This window comes from Mustelus asterias, chromosome 3 (genome assembly GCF_964213995.1).
Source record: "Mustelus asterias chromosome 3, sMusAst1.hap1.1, whole genome shotgun sequence".
Taxonomy (NCBI): Eukaryota; Metazoa; Chordata; class Chondrichthyes; order Carcharhiniformes; family Triakidae; genus Mustelus; species Mustelus asterias.
In genome coordinates this window covers 122,393,399-122,393,734 of record NC_135803.1, presented here as the reverse complement: position 1 = coordinate 122,393,734, position 336 = coordinate 122,393,399, and positions in this window count along the sequence as shown.

The following is a 336-nucleotide window of genomic DNA, read 5'->3' as shown; positions in this document are numbered from 1 at the left end:
CTATTGTGTGGTCTGATTACTCCAACTACTTTCTTGGTTAATATATTCATGAAGTCGATTGTGTCTCTGTATAAATAATTTATTTTCAATTTATAGCTTGTTTTAAAAGTTCATTTAAAAGCACCAGTGGTTCCTTGGGGCAGGCTGAGCATGAAGCTTGGTCAATTTACACAGCCACTTAAAAGTTAAAGTTTATTTATTAGTCACAAGTATTTATTATTAACACTGCAATGAAGTTACTGTGAAATTCCCCTCGTCACCACAGTCCAGCGCCTGTTCGGGTCAATGCACCTAACCAGCACATCTTTCAGAATGTGGGAGGAAACCGGAGCACAC